Source organism: Gopherus flavomarginatus, chromosome 7 (assembly GCF_025201925.1).
Source record: "Gopherus flavomarginatus isolate rGopFla2 chromosome 7, rGopFla2.mat.asm, whole genome shotgun sequence".
Taxonomy (NCBI): Eukaryota; Metazoa; Chordata; order Testudines; family Testudinidae; genus Gopherus; species Gopherus flavomarginatus.
The window spans coordinates 54,058,043-54,080,214 of NC_066623.1; the positions used below are offsets into that span (position 1 = coordinate 54,058,043).

The 22,172-nt window shown below is 47.7% G+C and overlaps 1 protein-coding gene across 5 annotated transcripts in view; it reads right to left on the minus strand.

Annotated features, from left to right (window-relative positions):
- Nucleotides 1–22,172, minus strand: part of PBX1 (PBX homeobox 1) — a 253,703-nt gene that overhangs the window by 114,319 nt on the left and 117,212 nt on the right. Inside the window, exon 1 of one of the 5 annotated variants that reach the window (XM_050963288.1) lies at nucleotides 8,034–8,349. The exons of the other annotated variants lie outside the window; for them this stretch is intronic. The gene's annotated coding sequence lies outside the window, so the exon portion shown is untranslated. Of the gene's footprint in view, nucleotides 1–8,033; nucleotides 8,350–22,172 lie in introns of those variants that run through there. 5 annotated transcript variants of the gene reach the window in all.

Below are 22,172 nucleotides of genomic sequence, written 5' to 3' on the forward strand. Positions count from 1 at the left end.
CGAACAAGCAGGTCTCCTTCCCTGAGGTTTGCTGGGTGGTTCCGGGAACGCGAGAGCAAACCGGGAAAGGAGACCAGCTTCGCCGCGGTTTGCTCTCGCGTTTCCCGGAACCACCCTGCAAACCGCAGGGAAGGAGACCTGCTTGTTCGGGGAACGCGAGAGCAAACCGCGGCGAAGCTGGTCTCCTTTCCCGGGTTTGCTCTCGCGTTCCCCGAACCCCGAGCAAGCAGGTCTCCTTCCCTGAGGTTTGCTGGGTGGTTCCGGGAACGCGAGAGCAAACCGGGAAAGGAGACCAGCTTCGCCGCGGTTTGCTCTCGCGTTTCCCGGAACCACCCAGCAAACCGCAGGGAAGGAGACTTGCTTGTTCGGGGGTTCGGGGAACACTGGAGCAAACCGGGGAAGGAGACCTGATTCCCCGCGGTTTGCTCTCGCGTTCCCCGAACCCCGCTTGAAGCCGCCCAACAGCGCTGCAGTGTGGCCACATCTAACACCACTTGCAGCGCTGGTTGCTGTAAGTGTGGCCACTCTGCAGCGCTGCCCCTATACAGCTGTACTAATACAGCTGTAACAACCAGCGCTGCAAAATTTTAGATGTAGACATGGCCTAAGCATGCTCCTCCAGCCCAGGTCTGATCTGGACTTTCCCTACAACTGCAGCTCTGCACTGCTGCCAACTGTGCCGGGTCCAGGGTCAGGCACCTGAACTGAGAGCAGCAAGGCTGTCTGTACTGTGCGACCAATGACGCCCCAGTTGGGCCAAGGGAGTGTGGAGGGAGAAGCTGCCTGGTTTGAATGCAGAGAAGGCAAGGGGTAGACCTACAGGGTATGGGGGAGTGCACTGGGACACGGAGTGTGAGTGTGAGTGTGTGAAGAAACTGGGGCTGGAAGCTCGCAAGGAGATGGAGAAGGAAACTGGGACTGGAAGTTGGTGTGGGGGGATGGCACTGCTGAGCAAGGTGACGGGGGGGGTGGGAACCGGGAAGAGAAATACTTGTGCCACCTTAAATTAAACCCCTTGTGCACATTATGATACCGTCCTTAATTAGGCCATCACATGCTATTTTTCCACCGCACCACGCCTCATGCAACGCACAGGATGGACAGTGCTCACTTAAGGAGCAGCTATTCAACATTTTCTTTTCTCCTCATTGTTCAATGGGCAGCCCCAAGCCTTGTTCACTGCCCACTATTCCAACCCTGCTCTGAAGATAGAATTATGAATCACCTCCCAGGCTTTTTTATGGTGCTGATCACTGTAATGCATATGCTTCTAAAACATTCATTTACCTTCACAACACCCCTGTGAGATCTGGGCTATTATCACTCCCATTTTACAGATGGGGAGATGAGGCACACAGAGAAAAGAAAGCCAAAAGTAGCCATTAGTTTTGGGTGCCCCGGCTGAGGCACCTAGGACCTGATGTTTCAGAGTACATAGCATTATAAGCACTTCACATGTTCAAAGCCCAGCTCCCAGTGACTTCTGCTGTGAACATTCAGCACTTCTGTCAGTAACACTAAGGGTCTCTAGTCAGGCTTGCAGAGAATGAGTAACAAACAATGAGAGGCAACCTGTGAAAAGTGTCAGTTAACTGACTTGCCCAGCACCACACAGGAACTCTGTGGCAGAGGCAGGGCTAGAATCCAATTCTCCAGGACAGCATTTGACTGCCTTTACTACGAGAGCATCCTTTCTCTTCCTGCAGTGCCCTGCCTCATTCACTGCACACTTTTCATCTTCTGCAACAAATGAGGCAGAGGTCCCCCGGACAACAGCATCCTTTGCTACACAGTCCTGATTCATCCCCAGAACCGGTTCTTCCTGCCTTCCTGTGCACTGAGTGAAGCAGGGGTCTTGTGGAAAATACAGTCTACAATCAGGTAATTAAAGTCTGTATCACAATGCATGTGCACAAGGGGGTGAATTAAGGTTGCACAGCCAACCTTCATTCTGGCATTTCCTAACTTTTGAGTGCTTGACCTATGTGCCATCTTAACAGCATTCTTTTCATACAGCTGTTTTTGTGGGGAATTATAAATAGCTGGCCCTGGGAGTATTTGTGATGCATTCTAAAGGCACCCGGTGTCACAACTGCAGCATGCAAAACATAGGCCATGTTCTGTGACGGCTGCAAGGAATGAACTCAGGCTCAGGGAACTCAGATAGGGCACGTCCTTAGGCTAGTGAAACGGATGCTGTAGACACCAGAAAGGAAGAGGTGGTGAGCGCTCTCTCCTTCCCCAAAGCCAGGGGAAGCTGGTTGGTAAAGCACTTGCACCAGGAAAACTGCAGATGTAGCCACCACATTGTGCAAACGAGACAAACCCCATGGACAGCACCATCCAGCTCTGCGGCTACTCTGCCTCGCCTTCCCCTGATGTGGGGGGCGGGGATGTGTGAAGAAGAATAGCAATTGCTGGAACATTTCAATGAGAAACCTCAACCTCTCCCCGGCTGAGCACAGCACTGGCTGCTAGCTGTAACGGTGCGGTGTGTCTGGAGGTCGCGGGGCCAAGTCCAGCGATTCATCGCCAGGCTGCCCGCTCTCCATAAATATGCATGGTTCCAAGTCATTGCAAGCTAAATGTCAGCTGTGCCAGAAGAGCTCTTAAGGCAGCGCACACGCCTGCGATAATGTCTCAGCGCAGCTCTGACTGGATGCTCACTTCACGTGACAAAGGCAGGCTCTTCAGTGCACTTTATTAAAACAAGCAAATGGAGAATTCCAGAGATCGGGCTCGTTGTTGCTGTAATCTCCCCACTTCCTCAGTCCCATTTTTTATTTTGTCACGGCCTGTGAAAGCCACCGACCGCCAAGAGGGAGCATGATCTTGAGTAGGACACACAGAATCAGCTCTCAGGCGTTCTGCTGAGAACTCTACTACCGATGCACTGGATGATCTTTGACGAGCCACTTAAACAGGGTATGTCCATGCAGCAAAAATACAAAACAGAACACGTGCTGGTGAGTCTCAGAGCCCAGAGCTACAGACTGAGGCTCACACTATGGTGCTCAATATAGCCTTGTAGACATCCCTGCTTGGGCTCCAGCCCAATCTCTGAGACCCACCCCCGCGCCAGGTTTCAAAGTCCAAGCAGGAACGTCTACATGGCAATTTTTAGCATTGTAGTGCAAGCCTGAGTCTGTAGACCCAGGCTCTGGAGACTTGCTGCTGTGGGGTGTTTTTTGCAGCGTAGACATACTCTTAGAACCAAATCCACAAAGTTAATCAGAGGATCTGTGCCTTAGCCATGCCCCTACTGATAACACTTGCTGGTTTAGCAGTGTGCCATTGGTTCTAACCGGGCTCAGGGGGTTTTCTCCATTCAAGCAGGCAGTGGGGAATGCTAAATCACCAACTGGAGCGGGGGGATGGTCTGGTAGAGTGAGCACAGGACTGGGAGTCAAGAAGTCCTGAGTTCTAATTCTCGCTCGCTTTGCCACTGACTCACTGCGTGTCCTTGGGCAAGTCCCTTTGTGCCCTTCCGTCCCAATCTTCCCCATCTGTAAAATGGGATTAGGGATACCTACCCTACCATGAGTATTCGGAGTTAACATCCATGCAATGATTTGAACACAAAGTGCTGTTAAACATGCTAAATACCAACAGCCAAAAGTCAAATCCTCCTGGCGCAGAAGTGAGTCACAGACAAACCAGCTCATGGCCTGAGCAAGTAGAAACCATGCTAAGCTCCTCTTGCTTTGACATCACTCTTGGGGGAGCTCACAGGTGTGCACTGACCCATATTCTTGTGTATGTTTCATGATACAAACTATAAAAAAGCCCTCAGAGAAGACTAGACCAAACACACGGCACTCAACAGCTTTCAGTGCCCTCCCATCTTCCTCCTCCCATAGCACAGAACCAAATGGAGTGACATGGGACCTTTGGACCTTCTCTTTTCCAGTTGACGGTGGCCATTCTGCATTCAGCGGGATTAACTTCTGAGAAATATACAGAATCAATAATAATAATAAAACCAGGGAGCATTCTCCCATAGGGCAAGGATTAGTGGTACAACTGGAAATGTTCAACTTGATTATAATGCTTTACGAAAAGGTCATTGTGAGATTTCAGAGCTTTACCTTGAGGATGTTCTGTTTTCAGGATGAAATGGAAAGAGTCAGTCTGCCCCAGCGTGCCGTGTCCGCATCACTCTGATTGCATTTCACGGGCCGGCAGCAGGCTGTGAGCTTCACAAAAACACGGACACGCATGAACCCGTGCTCACACATAAGCACACAAACACGGGAGCGAGACATGTCACCACATGTATCTGTGCCCGACAATACATCTGCAGCCAGATCATTAGCATTAATCATTTTTGCCAAAACAGAGCCCAGGCATTTTATTTATTTGCTTAATTTTAGCTGCTAGATGCTGCATTTCTGCATCAGAAATGGCTCTGGGAAGCTAAACGGTAGCGCACAGATGTGGAAAAAAACAGCAGACATTTCTTAGTCTGCATGCACTACAGAGCAGGGATTGCATCTCCCTCTATGTCTGGAAAGGATGTTGCACATGGTAGACATTAGTCTCTTAGATTACTTACTACTTAGACTGTAATCCCTTTGAGGCAGGGTCCTGGGTGCTACTGTATTACACTAACATATAGTGATAATCATCTCAGCCTAGGCGTTCCCAAAAAGGAACATTATCACTTCACTAGACATCTCGGCTGTTAGAAAAGTGCCCCTGGATATTAAAAGGCCACACTAAGCACTGTTAGCACCAATTCACACTATGCTGGGGCACTGCTCAGCACTGACCCAGAGACAAGAGCGCCACCTATTGAGCCACTAACTTCGCTTTTCCCAGCGCCTTTAGTTTCCTTTCAAGTCCCAAGCGGGGCTGAATTGGCTGGTGAAACCTCCACTTCAAGTGGAATGGCTGTGGTGGTCGGCCACCCCTGGAGCAGGCTTCTGTCTTGTCATGCATCCAGTCCAAACTCTTTACCCTGGACAAAAGCGCAATCATCCTGGATGTTTGCTTTCATAAACCGCACCCCAGTGTCATTGCAAGCCCAGCTTAATTGAAAGCGACATTGCCCAGGGGGACAGGAACAAAAGTTAAGCTCATCATAAGGCCTTTTTTTTGCTTAACATTAAAGACGCATTCCCAATGCTGATCTTTTGGCTCTCAAAAGGAGGGGCTGAGAGGGGTATAAACACTGGTGACGCAAAACCCCAGGGCCAGGGTTTTCAAAGAAGGCTAAGCCTTCATGCCCTTTCCTGTAAGCAGGTAGCCCACTGAAACCTGCAAGAGCAGCTCAGAAGCCAGGGAAGCCTGCAGCCATACCACTTCAGGCTGAGATCTCACACGCTATACAGGGCTGCCATCCCTTGTCGTTTGTCGTTGGCTGAACAAGAGGCCACCAAGAAAGCTGGGAGGGGGCTGAAAAGTAATGATGTTGGTGACTCAGGATGGGACCCTCTTTCCTCCAAATCAGTACTGAGCCAATGCCACGGGATGGTGTTAGGGGTATGCATTCTGCTACCTCTCAGACGAGATGTAAGCCAAGCCTGAGATCATTTGTGGCCAGTAAAGATCAGTGGCACTTTGCATGAAGTGGCTGCAACTGATCGTGGGTAATTAACTGCCTTGTTACATTCTCCCTGCAGCTCCAGCTAGTCTCCACGTCCCCTCTCAAACTGTTCTCATGGCACTTTACAAGACAAAAAGAGATGAGCATTATCATAAACCCTGTGTGCTGTTAAACAGCAACTTTGTTCCTCCCAAGAGGTGGCTGCATTGCAGCAGCGGGTATGTGATGCAGCATGAAGCGCTTTGGGGATGCAAGATGCTATGCAAGTGAAACGATTATTTTCTGATGCCTGCTGGTGAGCCCAGAGCACCGAGACAGCGTGACGCTCATGCACAAGCTAAAACACAGCTGGTGGGTCCCTGTGGCTGCAGTAGGCTGTCCTTTCAACTAAACCTGACTGTAAACACATTCGGCGGAGCAACGCCTGTTTCAAAGCTGGGATGGATGGAATAAACATCTTGGTTTGTTCCTTCAGCTGAGATGGGCCCACAAGGCATGTAGACTGTGTGCCTGGAGTGTATTTGTTCTAACTTTCTGGAGTGCTCACACACACCTGCCTGCGGAGCTGCGCTGCTGTATTCCCACCACTCCAGCCCCGCTCTGAAGAACTCCCAGCTGCTGCCAAAAGGTATTTTTAGCTGCATTATTTATTTGAACACCTGCCTGCGACTCTGAGGCAGAGCAGAGCTTGGGCACAGAGGGGGCTGCGCTGGGAATCTGGACATTTTCCACCAGAACATTGGAGAGGCATGACCCACAGGGATCCTTTCCTTTCACTGAAGCTGCTAGCAAAACAAAGCAAAGGAAATCCAGGAACTACCCTCTCAGCACAGAGCTGAATCCTGCTCGCCCTCCTCAGTGAACTAGCCCCATTGAACTTCCACTCTGGTGCCATACTGCCGCAGATTCAATCAGCTCAGGCTCGTCCTGTGGGTAGACCAGAGGCTGTTGCTGGGAGCAAATTCTTAGGGAGGGCTAGTCGACTTTCGAAATCACTCTCCCCTTTATCACCAATGCATGGAAGTAGCTCCACAGTTAGGCGTGAGTTGAGTTTTACACTCAGAACAGGGATTGAGCCATTGTGTTACGCATTTGCTCCCCCAAAATGACAGCACTTGCTCCTTGGGCACTGAACGAATTGTCAGAGAATTTAGAAGTAAATCCGTTCATTGGTTTAGGAGTAAAAATTCATTTTAAAATTGGGTCCTGTCCGAAAGTTAGCTGCTTGTGCCAGAGCACCCTTGAACAATACATGTTCTGGTATTGTCTAGCGTCACCAAAACTGGCAGCCAGATGAATCCTGGGTGGATCTGGTGCATTGAGTTGTCTTTGCGAGGAAACAGTCAGGGCTAATGATCATTCTCCCAGTCATTCCTCAAAACTCCAACTTTCTCCTTCAGCTGGAAATTTCCACTACATGCATCTGAGGAAGTGGGTATTCACCCACGAAAGCTCATGCTCCAACACGTCTGTTAGTCTATAAGGTGCCACAGGATTCTTTGCTGCTTTTAAGGCTAATGTTGTTCTTCAGCGAAACTCATGCAAGAATTGCCCTCTTTCAAAATGGCTGCCACCTCCTACCATCCTCAGAGAGCTGTAGGCCACAGCAAACGCAGCCATCCCTTCTCTTCACCTGCATTCCTCTCTCTCTCTCTGACTCCCCCCAGATTGTGGGGGGGAGTCATCACCATCTTCCCTGAGGGCAGCTTGGCTTCCTTCCCATTGGGAAGAATGGGAGGCAGTGGCCATCTTTGCTAATAACAGCTGACAGCCTCACTCCCATTGAGAGTTGAGGATGCAGGCGAATGTGAAGAGTAGGAGGGAGGTGCAATGGCTGCTCTGGACGGCTCTGGCAATGCAAAGCCGCTATACACCCAGCTTCAGTGGCCAACCAGGGCAAATGTGGGCGGTTCCAGAGTGGTATAGAGCAGACAGTGCACACTACAGTACTTAGCTCTAAACATTAACGTGAAAGAAGAGATTTAAGGCTTATGTGCCGTATCGTCAAAGGAGTGGCAATCTCACATGGGAAGCAAGTCAATGGAGCGCCATGAGTTTACATCAGTGTGGATCGAACTAGTGTCTTCACTCTCAGCACCCAGTGTTCTGGCTCAACAGCGCGGGTTAGTGTTAAGACAGCACACAGCAGCTCCACAGGGAACCTTCTCCTAGCTAACATGCAGATCAGCTGCTGGATCTTTGTAACCCGCCCGTCTGGAGCATTCTGGAAAGCTCTTAGCTAAGGCGCTGGAGAGCAGTGGCTCTAGACACCCACTTCTCCTCCCAGTCATACAGGGCCACACAATGCTCTGCAAACCAATCTGCTTGGAACGATACCCGGAGAAGGGAAACGGGGTGGTGGGAAGAGCAAAAACAGACAAAGAGGAGGAGCGCAGAGAAAGGCTAAGGCAGAGAACAAGCAAAACCCCAAAAGACAGATAGACTCTGGCTGCTATGTTACTCAGAGGCCCGGTGATGCACAGACCTGCTACTGGGATTGTTCCCACAGGGGCACAGAGACAGACGAGGTGAAATTCACTGAGCAAGGGCCAGTGAGGAGAATGGAAGCCCAGGAAACCAAGTCATTTCCACTCCTTTTATTCCTCTTCTTTATTTATCAATGCCATGTGTGAATGGAACAGCCCCCCAACCCGTGTTGAATAATCTCTCCTCTTTCTACGCAGCCTCCCCCCACCCCACACCTGCCAAATCCTTCAGTTATCACTGAAATCAACCAGGAAAAAGGCATCTAAAAATAAAGACTGGGCCAGAGCATGATTGGGCTCCTGTGCTCACAGATCTGCTTATTTTGGCCTCTCTCTCCCGAGCGATAAAGCAGCTAACAGCCTGTTATCAAGCAGTCAGTGAAAATGTGCTCCAGCCTGATTAGGCCTCAGTCTTTGCCAAGGTTATAAACAGCCGTTATCGTTTTCCCAAACAGAATAATCCGGACAGTATCAGTTCAGAAACATATGGGCCACACAGTGAAGATAGCCGCTGACGGACACTTCATTTTAATTGTAACGAGTGGATAGCAGCAGCCCACAAACAACAGACGCAACTGCCCGATTGGCAGTGGGTCCTCTCCCACCCCCCGTTTCCCTTTGCTTCATTTTTCTCTTCCTTGTTCTCAAAGGCACAATCCTTCTTTTCTCCTCTGGATGCTCCAGCCAACAGAGCTGTGCCCACCCATTACTGATCACAGAGCTCACCTGTCTGCTAAGGGAATCAGCCATGGCCCTTTCGGTTTATTTATAAACCCAGATCCAAACTTGACACCTCCAAAACTCCACCTTCCCCCACTCTCAATCCCCAATTAGAGAAACAGACCAGCTGATTTGATTGATGGATACACGGACACCCCTCCTGCCCCATACTTTGAAATCTAAATAAAAAACAGGCAGAAGTTGAAAGCTTACCACCTAATTTTGACTCACTGGTTTTCAAAGGCTAAGAAACTGATGGATCATATAAAAATAAAAGGATCCTTTCTATAGTCCCATACATTATGTGGATCTGAAAGTGTTTTACAGACACTGATTAAACAAACCATCTAGACCCCTCCATATGTAGACAAGATTTCTTGCTCCGATTTTACAGAGGTGAAAAAGAGAGGCACATGGAGGTGAAGGTCATGTTTTTCAAAAAGCGGCTGTTGATGTGGGGTGCTTTCATTTACAGGTGCCCAATCTGAGATACCTAGGACTTGATTCCCAAGAGTACTGACTTCTCACAATGCCCACAAGCGCTCACCACTCCTGGGTCATCAGGCCAGAGGCATCCATAGTCAGTGGCTGCTTTTGGAACTTTACTGGCAAGTGATTTGGTCCAGGTTTGTGCGGGCATTCAAACCATGCCCAGCTGCTGCCGTATCTGTCGCAGAGACCACCTCAGCGCTGACCCGAGAGACTGTGGAAGAACCGGCTGGATTGCAGGGATTTTGTTTCTACGTATCTTTCAGCCACAGCATCATCAAAAGCCGGACTTTTCACATGCAAGGAAGAGAGATGTGCCATGATAAAAAAATGTCCTATTTTAAAAGAGAAAGCCGCCTCTCCCCCCAGCCCCATACACATACACCCCATCCCTGTGCTAGTACCAGTGCCTTAGAGTAGGCTTAGAACCTGATTCTGCTCTCACTTGCCCCAGTGCATAACCCCTGTGGCTCTCTGTTAAGGTGACCAGATAGCAAGTGTGAAAAATCAGGACAGAGGTGGGAGGGTAATAGGAGCCTATATAAGAAAAAGACTCAAAAATCGGAACTGTCCCTATAAAATCGGGACATCTGGTCACCCTACTCTCTGTCCCTCTCTAGCAACTAATCCACATACAGAAGTTTGAGAGTCCGCAAAAGTCTCAGAGAGTTGGTTCTTTGGCTCAGGCAGGAAAAGGTTCACGCTTTTAGATCCAGAGTCCTGGATTCAACCCCAGTGGCCACATTGCAGAGTCAGTGAAGGATGAGGAGGTGGATAAGCTTCCCCAAACCAAGCACCACTGGAAAAAAGTAGGTAGGCCTCCTGCCCTCCTACTGAGCAAGTTTCCTGACCTGTGCTCCCTCTCTTCTCCTCCAGCAAGCCCACGCAAAGCAGGCCAGGACTTGACCATACATCAGGCAGCTGAAACACAACAACAGATCCCAGTGGGTGGTATGAGAGGTGGGTAGGGAGTGACCACAGAATATGGCAGTTTGGAGAGCAGGGCGGGGACGGGTGGGGGGGAAGAGGCACTGAGCCAAAACTTGGTGGGCATGAGGATTAGGATGGACCTGCCCAAAAAGTTCCTTACGGGCCTGGACCACCACCCTCCCCTGTGCTGTGTCAGCACCCCTAGGAAAATGGCCTCTTGGGGGTTCTGCACCCCACAGACAAGACATGGCCTCCAATCCTTGGCCACCCGCTGGGTGCAGACCTCCAAGGCAAGGAGAGGATTTGATTTATGCCAGGACTACTTCTCGAAGGAGAGGTGGGAGGTGTGGAGGGGTGCGTGAGCACAACAGACCAGATTCCATACACAGCTTCACTGACTTCAGTGGAGCCCTCACTGTACATATCACACACACAGAAACTTTCCTCCAAACTGTCTAGGAGATATGGAGACCTAGAGGAGCTGCCCTTTCTCAGCAGCAGGAGGGTCTACAGGCCCCTACTCCAGCCCAATGCCCTCCGGCTCTCCTAGCCAGTGCCCGCTGGAGTCCAGGTCGCAGCAGTGCAGGATGTCTCATGGAGCAGCAACCCCTCATTTTACATTCTTCAAGTGTCCTTTCTGTGTCTTCCTCTCCCCCCCTCCCCTTCCCAAAAGGGATGGCTTAGTTCAGAGATTCTTAAACACATTTGCATTCCCGAGACAAGCGCTTCGGCATAAATTCATCATAGAGCAAGGGTCTCTCCTTCTCCTATTTTCTCCTCTCTCCTTTTCTTTATGAAACCAAAATGAATTCCCGGCGAGCCCTTGTGATTCCAGCAATGTTGCTCTGCACCATGAGGGATTACAAGGGATTCGCGGCTTGCCTTTTCTTTCGCTCACAGCGCGCAGCATCTCTGCCTTGTTTTGTTATTAAAAATACACGGAGATAATGTTCTTAGCCCATTAGTTGTCATAATGTTCTTGCCACTTCCATCTCCAGACAGTCCCAGCTCCAGCATACACAATGCCTTGTCCTCACCTCCCAGCAGGGGTAGCGCCAGATAACAAACAACAAAATATGAATACAGGAAGGAATGTTAAAACCTTGAAAAGATTTAAGACTGGGCTTCAAGTCACGGATGCTCTGGCACATAATCTGTATTCCAATCTCGGTGTCAGCAGAGCTGTGATCAGAATATCCAAGGTCTCATAAAAAATTCAGGGCTTATTGACTTCCCTACATTTGCTGCTGTTTCATGTTGCTCCTGCTTTCTTCCTTTCAGCCTCAAAAGGGGCCACGGCCCTTTCAAGTTGCCATCACAAACACCAAAGTGGAAGGAATTTCATTGCTCTGGCCCACTGGACTGACACACTAAAGTGCCAGAGAAGAACCTTTCCTGTTTAACTCAAGGATTCTTTCCCATCCTCTCTCTTTCCCAGCTTGGACTCAGAGGAGAGGCATTTCAAAGGACAGTTAGGCCTGATGAAGATTTCCTTTCCATGGCTATTTTTAAACAAAGGTATATTTTCTATACAGAGAACAAGAGAGGTGGATGTAGATGTATGCGTGTTAGATTCCTTGTGTATTTCTGTAAGCGGGCATGTGACGGTGTTTTTGAGAACACAAGAGGTTGCATGTATGGCCGGTACATGTGTGAATGTGGACGAGTGTCCTTGTATCTCATGCACTCTTCATCTTTCTCAAACTGTGCATGCACATACCACAATTATAGGCAGATAATTTTCTCCCCAGCTAAAACCTCGCCAAATCTAATAGAAATCCTAATTAAAAAGGCTAACGCAGTAACAGGATGTAAAACATCTAATGGAAGGAGACCAAAATTCCATGAGTCAAGTATATTCCACATGTCCCACTGTAGGGGAGCTGGGCTGGAATAGCTATATTCCAACACTGCCTGTAGAAGTGTGTGCACATGCACACGCGCGCACACGCTGTACACAGGCACACAAATACAAAGGAGACAAGCAGACAGGCACACACTTACAGAGGCACACATGGACATACACTAACATACTCAGACTCCAGCATTTGTTATGGTGACACCTCTTCCCCATGCCCTAAAACTGAAGGGGGCTAGGTGGTGGTATGGCTGTTAGAAGGTCGAATTCATGGGGTTTTTTAGTTAACAACAAATATTTAATAAGAATTGTAAGGCCAGTGAGGAAAACTCAAAGCTGAGACCATCAAATGGTAAGACACCTTAGGACTTGGTTCCCCACACTGATTTGCTGCAGAGGGAATTCCCCAGGGGCAATCTCTAGCTGTTTTAAGGTCACTTTATGCCACCTGAACGGCATAGAGTGAATTTGGAGGCTCAGGAATCAAGCCCCTTCCAATGTATTTTTATTTAACCACAGCCTTAAAGAGGAGTCACTGAAATCAGCTAAAGAGCCATTCCCCTGAAATGTGTAATTATATAATCATTTAGTCACATGGTACTTTATATATACATCCACAAGAGTGTGTCTAAATTATATATTTATATATAGTGCAAATTATATGATTTGCAAACCATGTCTCATTTACACACTATATTTTGTGTGTGCGTGTGTGTGTACACACACTCAGAGAAAACTATTATGTGTATAAACACAAACATACTATTATTTGTGCTACTGTAATGCCTATAACCCCTACTTATGGACCAGGTCCTCCTTTGTGCTACGTGTACTATATTATGCAGATATATACAAATAAAACAGTGCATGTTCTCACGTGCATTGGTAATATAAATTTATATATAGTATATGTATATAGGTTGCACACACATAAATGTTAGATACACAGTATATCACATGTATAACCACACACTGTATACCCAGCTATATATGTGCACATAGTGTATATTTATATACACACACACACCACCACATTTTATAAAATATAGTATACTTATATACACAATATAACAATCACAATATAAAGTAATATTATTGCATACCACGTATGCTCACTATATATACAAAACACACAAGTACATAGTATATTTATATCCACCAACCTATACAACACACAGCACACATTTTTGTACCATGACAGCTCAGACTTTCAGTAATATAATAATATTATTTCTGAGATCAGTTAAGGTATAAAATGTGTGCTCTCTCAGTCTTTAATATTAATAAGTCTTGTAACTAGCAGTTTCTCGTAGCTCTGAATTCTTGAGCACAACTAGAAAGGGCACTTATCCTGAAAAATCTAATAAATTTACAGTTTTATATACTTCCTTCAATTGTAAAAGTCTTGTTCAATAAACTTTAAAATGCCACTATAGAGCAATAACACAGACAGTATAAACCCAGCCCTGGGAAAGCTGTGCAACCAGAAATTGTTCCCCTTTCTGCTAGAGCAATAAAGTTTTATATGTTTGAACTGACTGTAAAAAGGTTTGAATGTTGGCAACTGGGGAATAATCTGTCTTCTTTATAGTTATTATCATATTTCCCACAAGACCCCTTGGTCTGTGTCAATCCTTCTCATATCTGACACCTTTGTACTGTCAGCGAAAGCAAGAATACTTTACTTTATTTTTTTTCTTATGGGTCTTGTATCTGTTTTCCTTCAGATTACAGCAAACAGGAATGAATTATTTGTGACATGTCTCCATTGCAGCACTTTACCAAATAAAGCTGGTTTGGAGCTGCCCTGCCTTTGCAAAAAAAAGAAAATGATCAGCAAAAGATTATAGGTTTTTTTCCTCTTGACTGATGCAGGGAGGTTGAAGACACAAGGAAATGCTAATGAAAAAGAGGATGTTTCTGAGAGCCACAGCATTCGGTAATGCAACGGTGCTGCGCTGGTGAGCACCAGGGATGAGAAAGGATGCTTAATTGACTCCCCAACTTCACTAGAGAGCAGCTGCAACCATGCTCCCAGGCAGCTAACACAGGGATTGCTGTCATCTGCTCAGCTCCACAGAAGTCAGCATTCCTGCCTGGGTGCTGACTAGGATAAACCAGAACTGCAACCGGGAGGGCCGGCAAGCAAGCTGGCAAATGAGGACTCTTGGCTAACTGGTCAGCGGAGTTGAACTGGGTCCCGGCTCCTGGCAGGCTGTCAAAGCTCTTTCATGAGAAGGGACTCTCTGTCAGACTTCTGGCAGGCTGTAGTCTTGGAGACCTGCTGTCCGTCTGCCGGCCATGCAAACTACTTTCCACCTGCTTCCCCCCGGGTTCTGTTTTAATGAAACAATTGAAAAAATCAGGGAGACCTAAGGAACTAGTGTACGTAATCAGAGATCACTGGGAAGCGGCAGCAGGGTGCAGAGATTCAATTAATGGAGCCAGATCAGCCCGTAGATCTGGCTTTCCATGAATAGAAACTTCCAAGGAATTAATTTTTCATAAATGAGAAACAAACAACGAGACAAACTAAAACAGCACTAGAGGCGCACCCACACGCGTGCGTACACACACACACACACACACACACACATCCTGCTCTACAGAGGACAGTCAGTCTACTGTGTTAAGTTTTATGGAATAAAATCGTTGCCAACTCTTGCAATTTTGTCAGGAATCTTGTAACATTTGCTGTTTTTTTCTTTAAGCCCCAACTTCTGGGGTCATGTGATTACAACAGAGTCTTTTTTTTAAAAAAAAAGTCAGTTTCTATCCATCAGGATTGAGGAGAAAAGCTTTAAAACATGATCTAAGTGCAATTTCACAAACCAGAAGGCACATCATAAGAATAATTTTTTTTTTAAAAAAAATCGAACCATTTTCAAACCATTCGTGATTTTTAAGCCCCAGCTCATGTCTTTGAGCACTTGGGGCTGGCAGTGCTACGAACTGAAAAGCTGGTAGTAAGTCAGACACAAGCCATCACAGGAGACCAAGCTCTCAGCACTGAGATTTAAAAAGAGAGAGACACAAACCAGAATGCTGTGTTCATAGACATTCTAGTCTCCAAAGGCAGATGCTACATCAGGCGCCCTCTGCTGGTCCAGGTTCTGAGGTGCGCAGGGGGAAGGCAGGTTGCAGAGAAAGGGAATCAAGCCCTCAGTGGAAGGCAAAATTTTAAAATAAATAATCCATCCAGGTGGGGGATTTTAGGGAGCAAAGATGAGGCACTGACAGAGACTGATATGTTAAAACAGGTGGTGGGGCAGTAAACAAATAAACTGAAGAGCAACCAGGCATCCAGAGCAGACGAGATCTGTCCCAGAGTTCTGCAGGAACATAAGAATGAAGGGGTGAGCTGCTAGCAAAAAAGCGCACTCACTTGTCAACTATTGTATTGGAAAGAGTAGCAAATGTCACTATGTTTAAAAAAGACTGGGGAGAGCCACAGGATCACAGGCCACTGGGCCTCACTTCAGTATCAGCTAAACTGGCTGAAGTGATCATGAGAGAATAATGAAAAATCTAGCTGACTGGGATATCACAGGGACTAACCAGCACAGCTACCATAAAGGAAAACCTTGGCCCGCTACTCTATTAGAACTCTGAGTGTGTCAACCTCGCAGTAGACGAAGGAAAATAGCTGGGGCATCATTTATTTGGATTCTCAAAAAACCTTTGACAAGATCCCTCACAAAAGGCTATTAAAGAAATGTAAGTGGCCAGAGGGTGAGTAGTTAAGTGCTGTCATGGATTAGAAAGCAGCTAAGAGACAGTGAAAAGTGGGAATAAATTATCAATGTTCAATATGGCAAAGGTTAACAGGGAAGTGGGTGTCCCAAGGTTCTATGCTACGGCCAGCGGTGTTTAACAGATGTATTCATGATCTGGAAAAGGGGATGAGCAGTGATAAAAATCTGACAAAATTTTGCAGAGAATACAGAATTATTTAGGGTAGTCCAGACCTGAAAAGGCCGAGAGGAACTCCTGACCAAGCAAAGTGAATTGGCAGCATGATAGGAAATGACATTTAGTAAAAGCAGCAAAGAATCCTGTGGCACTTTATAGACTAACAGACGTTTTGGAGCATGAGCTTTTGTGGGTGAATACATGCATCTGACGAAGTGGGTATTCACCCACGAAAGCTCATGCTCCAAAACGTCTGTTAGTCTATAAAGTGCCACAGGATTCTTTGCTGCTTTTACAGATCCAGACTAACACGGCTACCCCTCTGATACATGACATTTAATGTTAATAAAGGCCAGGTAGCATGTTCTGGAAGAGATAGTTTGAACTACTCCATATTGCCTGTACCTGAAACTTCTGCTTAACACACAGTGGCAGTCAGAGAAAGCAAACAGAATGCTAGGAAGTATAAGGAGAAGGAAAGAGTCCCAGATTTTAAAGCCAGGAGGGACCAATGTACCATCTAATCTGACTTCCCATCTAACATAGGCCAGCTAATTTCACCGGGTTACCCCTGTATTGCACCCAATCACTTCTGTTTGACTAATGCATCTCTTCCAGAAGACAAAAAATAATTATAATGCCATTACAGAAATCCACAGGATACCTATATATGGAACACAAAATCTACTTCCAGAGGATGTAGGTGGAGGAGAGGCAGTTCAGAGAAGAGCAGTGACAGTTGTTGGAGCTATAGGAAGCCTTCCACATGAGCAGAGGCTGAGGAGACAACCAAACATTTAGCAGGATTCAAAAGAGGATGAGATATTTATACAGATGGTGAAAACGCCCATAGTTGCATTCAACAGGATAAAAGAATTAAGAGAGCTGCAAACACTCATGCTTCAGGGCATAAACCAGGAGGGTCAGGAAGCGACCACTTCCTCTGTGGGGAGGTTATTGTCCACTATGGGGTTTCTTGCAGCCAGGACCAGCTCTAGGCACCAGCAAACCATGCACGTGTTTGGGACGGCATTCTGGTCACCCCTTTTTTTTTTTTTCTCTTTTTTTTTTTTGCTGCGGCAGTTGCTCTCTTGAAGGGTTTTTTTTGTTTGATTTTTGCTTAGGGCCGGCAAAAAAACCTAGAACTGGCCCTGCTTGCAGCAGGTGGTACTGGCTGTTGTTGGAGACACTGAAATAGATGGACCCTGGTCTGACCAGACAATGGCCAGTCCCATGTTCCCATGGAAATTAACTTTCAGACTCACTGGATAGCTTAAGCACTCAGTTGCTGGCCCTTGCTGAAGCTTGGGTGTCCTTGGGTACTGGCCCAATTAGCTCTCCATCCCAGCTCAACAGGAGCCCCATGCCTCTATCCCTTCCCATCTCCCTGGCCTACCCTCTTCTGCTGAGGGCCAGATGAAGGTCCCCTCCTCCCACCGCCACCTCTTCAAACGAGGGGTGATGCCATGCTACTGCTGCCTCACCCAGCTGCCAGGCTGGCCCCCTCATTTGCCCTACCCTAACTCTTTCCCATTCCCTCTCAGCCGCTGGCCAGCTCACAGTAGCAGCCAGCAGCTGACTGCAGGGGGAAGCAAGTCACAGCAGGGGAGGAGAGAGGGAGCTGCCCAAGAGGAGATGGCTTGTATCAGGTTTGCCCCACCACATGACTCAGCCCCACCACCCAGCAGCCGGAGACGACTCTTCTTTCCCTGCACAGCACCCTCTACTCCCACTTCCAAAACTTTGACATCAATTAGTTCCCACTTCACAGCCCCTTAAGGAATGAGTAGATTTCCAAAGGATTACAGCTACCTCCCAGAGGCACAGGAGCTAGCAAGCACCCCAAGGGCCACAGCTGGCAGGCAACACTTGAAATGGCTAATGTCACTGCAGTTATCCCATCCCTCCTTCTCACAGCATGCATAGCCAAGAGATTCAGATTTACAGCCAACCCCCCCACGCCAAAGGCCACTGGGAGATCCCAAAGAGTATGGCCGGATTGCCTTTGAACCGCTGTGAGGAAGGATTACACTTCATCACCAGTTGCAAGTAGCATCAGTAATGGACTCGAAATAAAGTTTTTGGTGCCATAGGAATGGATGTCCCATCCCACCCACCTTCTGCTGTGCTCCACAGGGGGCTTGACTGCCTGGGAAACATGCATGCCGGGGGCTCAAAAGGAGGGCTCCTTATCTTTTAAAAATAAAGCAAACATTCAGATTAAAGGAGCTACCAAAGTAATTTTCAATTAAGTCTCGACACCCTTGGGGAGTAAGTCTTCATTATTATTCTCCTTGTACTAGCACGGAAATTGAGGCAAAAAAGCTAGTGACAGACCCCGGAATAGAACCCAGGAGTCCTGGCTTCCAATCTCCTTCTCTGCAAACCTATAACATCTTGGAGCTAATATTAACTAAACTAGAGAAGGTTGCTCCAGACTGGGCTACCTAAATGCAGCGCACTGGCAAGTGTATCCATCAGTCAAGGAGGGAGATCGAGCGCAAGCAACACTGTAATATGCATTCACTTTCTGATGGGAAAAATACACACAGATGAAGTGCATGACTCAGGTTCCTGGGAAGCTGCTAGATCTAGACTCAGTATTGGAACTCCAGTTTTATATCTGCTCCCCTCTAGTCTCGTTTTCTGGGAAGCTGGGACTTTGTCTTGGGTTATACAAACACAGAGCTTTATCCTTCTGACACACGGAGAGTAATTGAAACACCCTCACGCCCCACAGACCCCTCAGCAATCTCAGCGGTCAGGAAACATGCACACAAGAAATCACCCGATATGGTCACCTGCCATTCTGTTTGAGGTGCCAGCAGCCATGCCACTTCAGGATGTCAGATCGTCACAGCTAAACTTGTTCACAACAACTTGGATGGGATACACAAGTCTTGGCCACCTCTCGTGGGATATTTTTTATATGAACTGTGCCATTGGCAACAGGTTGGGATATTGACTCCACTTCTGTTAATTACATCCTGCTCCATAAACACACCCTGAAGTTTCTCTTGGATATCGACTGCTTTTTCACTTCCAGCCTGAAACGGTTGGGTATAGCGTTGCTGTGCACTGCCAGGTAATTGCTGCCTTACATCCTAGAGGTGGCTGCATGTTAGAAGAGGGGGAAGCAATTCTCATGGGTGGGCATAATATAAAGATGCAGATTTATTAAATAAGAGAGATGGGGGGCATTTGGATCCTAGATTTTGGTTTGGGCCCATCTCTGTGTAAAATGTATCAGTATATAAAACAAGTTTAATTTACCAGATGCATGCATTTGTATACATATACAGAGCACAAGACATTAAAACAGGCTATAGACATGTATGCTGCTGCTACTGTGACTTCCAAACAAGTCCCTCGGTTCAATAACCAATGATGGCTCAACTCTTTTTGTCACTAAATCAGCAATCACAGTACACTCCTGTCTCTTAGCGCCAGGAGAGCCTGGTTTCACAAGTCTCCAGGCCGCTAGCATAGTGTTATTCAAGAGAAATCCATTTCCCAGTAGCTCACTAGCGCACTCTCAGAAAAACAACAACAAAAACCCAACACAAAACACCCTCCCTGCCCACGTGCTGCAGGAAACCAGATCACAGAGGGTTAAGTCCACCCTGTAATGAGCATCTCTGTTCCAGTGTGTAGCAAGAGCCCATTACCTCCCGCCACATTACCTCATTCATTTCTTATATGCGGCTGGTTTATTTTCCCATGAGCACCCAGGCTCCCAGACATGGCTAGTATAAAGTCCCCTCCCTCTCCTGTATTTCTCTATCCATCACATTTAACACTCTGACAGTAACAGTCTATAATGTTTCTATTCTACAAAACCGTTCTGTCAACTCCGGGCTTCCAGAGCAGCAACTGAGGAAAATAAATAACATCAACGCCGGGGACGACAGCATCGCAGCTTCCTTTCTGCTGGGGGCTTTATTTTATTACGGGGGGGAGGGAGCATGGGGGAGGGAGAGGGGGTTTTCCCTCTCAGCAGAACAAACGCTTGCCAGACGATCTGCGTGGTGTTCCCAATTCAGACAAAGAGTTGCTGTCCCCCTTTTCCCTCCGACCCTGCTCTGTTATTTCATTGACCCAGCGGCCTGGCGGGAGGCAAGGGAAGGGAATTCACTGGACCTTTCACCTGCCAGATGAGCCACGGCGCCTGCAAAGGCGGCTAAAGTGCTTCTCTTTGGGCCACAGGGTCATTCCAGAAATACAGCCACCTCCCCGGCTACCGGCAGGTGCAGGGGCCAGCCTCCCAGCTGTTTGCAGAGTCCATTGTTCTGATAGGAACCAGAGTGAGAAGAAAAAAGCCAAGTAGTTACTTACTGCTAGCCTACCTTCCTGGTTCGCTGCCTCCATGGGGGCATCAGTCCTACCTCAGGCAGCCACTCCGGTCTCTTCCTGGTCAAGCCAGGGACTGGTGCCGGCGATGCAGGCTGGGGCTTTAAGCATGCTGCAGTGACAAGGGGAGTTGCTAGCAGTGTCTGAGATCGTGCCTCCCTCCATGGGGAGGTGAGAGGAGCTCAGGTGAATCAAGGAGGGGTTTTCTGGAAAGAAAGGGTGCAGCCATCCAAGGTGACAGAGCAGCAGCATTGGCTTTTCACTTTGGCTGGAAAGCTAGGGCAGATGCTCCCTGATAGACTTGGGATTGAACTTGGACTGGCTTTCAGACCAGCATCAGTGCACAGAGAAGCAGAACTCATTTCACGATGCAAAGCATATTAACCAGCCTGACCTATGGAGCACCACCAGCACGGCCATAAGGGAAAGGGTCCGCGCAGTGAGAGACATAACAGACCTGTTACATTATTTAGCCAAACCATGGGCAATGGATGCTTGTCCTCTACAATATGTCTCCAGGGCTTTCGCTGGTCCAATTGTTCATGGAAGGGATTAGATAACTGGGATTTTGAGCCTCTCACTTCTTGGCTAGATTGCTTGTTCCATTCCCCTGCAGCCTGGTGGTGCTTGAAAGTCATTACCATCTGAGTTCTGCTCAGCGGGAAAGAAGGAGACAGCGTTTATTTTTAAAATATCTATACGTTTTTAATTTATAATTGGCTGAGGGCATGGTTCAGCCTTGTGCAGGACCCCAATAAAGACAGTCCTTGCTCCAGGCAACTTAAAATTTACAAGAAAGATGCAAGATGCACTGGGAGAATCCAAAATATTGTCCGACAACACAGATTTCTTCTCCGACCTGAATCTTTAGGAGTGATCTGAATAAAGAGGAGGGTAGTCACCAGGCATGCTGGGATTGGGAGGCCATTCCATGCCCCGGGGTCAGGAGGCGGTAATGAGACAGGGTAGCAGAGCAGGTGACTGGAGACACCGAAGTGTAGATGGGGTGGAATTATAAAGACCCTTGAAAGCAAGGACTGAGAGGTTTAAACTGGATACTGCAGGCATATAGGAGCCAGTGGAGGGATTTGGAGAGGGAAGGACACAGTCGGCAAAATGGGAGAAGAACGTAACATTTCAGGGTAGGTCTACACAGCAGCTGGGAGCGTGCCTCCCAGAGCCAGTAGACAGAGACGTGTTAGCTCTGCTCAAGCTGGTGTACTAAAAATTGCAGCATTTGTAATCCACATACCTCCGGGGTGTGGTGCTCTGTCCCCTCTAGTGGCACAGAGACCACTTAGAGATTAATGAATCTGCTACAGCCTTAGCTAAGAGAGATGTGGCTTTTAGCTCATGCAGTAGAGGTGCGTGCATTTAGCTCTAGAGGTCCCAGGTTTGATCCTGCCCACCGATGACCGGGGTCTGTTGGTGTTGTACATGGCTGTGGCCACATGGGTAGCAGCTAACGTTAGTCCCCAGGGATGTAATCAGGGCATTGGGCTGGTTTATAGTTGGGTGGCTAGCCTGAGCTGCTACTCCTGCCTACACGGCTATTTATAGTACATTAGCTCAAGAAGAGCTACCGTGAGTCTGTCTATCCCCTCTGGCAATTACCCTCTGCTTGCTGCTGCAGAGATGCACCCTAAGAAGCTGCATTTGGAGCAAACTGGTGATAGCAAGATGGGAATCAGGAAGGTCAAGGAAGGCGGCTTTGCAAAAGTAAAGGCTTGAGCTGGCCCGGACAAGGGCCAGCATGTTAGCTCAGGAGAGCAAGGAAGAGTTGCGATTTGTGATCTACGTTATGGCGGGACGCCTGATGGCCCCAGATACCTGGGAAGAGCCAGAGGGAAGGAGTCAAAGGCGACCCCAAAGGTGTGAA